This window comes from Muntiacus reevesi, chromosome X (assembly GCF_963930625.1).
Source record: "Muntiacus reevesi chromosome X, mMunRee1.1, whole genome shotgun sequence".
Classification (NCBI taxonomy): Eukaryota; Metazoa; Chordata; class Mammalia; order Artiodactyla; family Cervidae; genus Muntiacus; species Muntiacus reevesi.
The window spans coordinates 55948506-55949982 of record NC_089271.1 but is presented as its reverse complement, the minus strand read 5'-3'; the positions used below and the strand labels follow the sequence as shown (position 1 = coordinate 55949982).

Below are 1477 nucleotides of genomic sequence, written 5' to 3'. Positions count from 1 at the left end.
AGCATAAATCACATTTGTACAAACAGTTTAGGCGTAGTGAGTCACTCTTATCAGTTCTGGGGATGGTGGAAATCCTCCTGAAATCCCAGTTCCCAGAGGCCCACCAAGGGCCTGCTATATTAACTCTTTTCTGCACAATTTCTCAACTCATATTATGAGGCCAGTATTCACCTAATACAAAAACCATACAAACACACTATGAAAAAAACTCTCCAAACTTCTTTTAGGGACTTTGACACAGAAATCTGCAACAAATTTTTAGTGATATAGACTCCAGAAAGGTATAAAAATAATTATACCATCACCAAGTAGGGTTTATTCCAGTTATGCAAGATTAGTTAAAAAATCAATATTCAATCAATATAAACTATGATATCCACAGGCTATAAAAGAAAAATCATATGTTCATATCAAGTAATGTAGAAAAAGCATCTGACAAAATTCACCATTCATTCATGATAAAAACTCTCAGCAAATTAGGAATAGAAGGGTACCTGCTCAACTTGACAAAAAAAGCATCTACAAAAACAAACACACAGCAACTAACAGTTTTCTTAATGGTGAAAGATGGAATGTTCCCCCCTAATATAGGGAACAAGGGAAGGATGTCTGCTCAGGCCACTCTGAAAGTTCTCATCTGCACAATAAGGCAAGAAAAGGAAATAAAAGGCATACTGATTGGAAAGGAAGAAATAAAACTGTCCATACTCATGGACAACATGATTGTCTATGCAGAAAATCCCAAAGAATCTACCCAAAAAACTGCTAAGACTAATTAATAAGTGGATTCAAGAAAGTCAAAGGCTTTCCTCAGCTGCCGCTAAGGTACACGGTCCTTCCAAGGAAGCTAAGGCCCCGTTGGGGTGAGACCCTCACTTCATCTGGGCGACTAGCAGCGTGCCCGGCAGCCCTCACCTGGCACTTGCCAGCACCATAGCCTCCTTCTCGTAGCTCGCCTGCATCTATTCAGCCCTCATCCTGCAGGACACAGAGTATAAGATCAATGCCCTCATTAAAGCAGCCGGTGTAAATGCTGAACCTTTCTGATCAGGCTTGTTTGGAAAGGCTTTGGCCAATGTCAACATCGGGAGCCTCATCTGCAATGTGGGGGCTGGAGGACTTGCCCCAGCAGCTGGTGCTGATCCCGCAGGTGGTCCTGTCCTCTCCACCACTGCTGCCTCAGCTAAGAAGAAAGTAAAAGCAAGGAAAGAAGAATCTGAAGAGTCTAATGATGACATAGGCTTTGGTCTTTTTGACTAAACCTTTTTAGTAACACATTCAATAAAAAGCTGAGCTCTTTGCTGCAAAAAAAAAAAAAAAAAGAAAAGAAAAAGAATACAAAATCAGCACCCCAAATTAACTGCATTTCTATATATTAATAATTAATAAAGAAGCTGAAATTCTAAACACAATATTACTTACAGTCACTCCAAAGAAAATGAAATATGGTGTACAGTTAACAAAACATGTACACGAA

The 1477-nt window shown here is 39.6% G+C and overlaps 1 pseudogene; it reads left to right on the top strand.

Annotated features, from left to right (window-relative positions):
- The first annotated feature begins 605 nt into the window (after positions 1-605).
- Positions 606-1260, top strand: LOC136154474 (large ribosomal subunit protein P1 pseudogene; annotated as a pseudogene).
- The last annotated feature ends 217 nt before the right edge of the window (positions 1261-1477 follow it).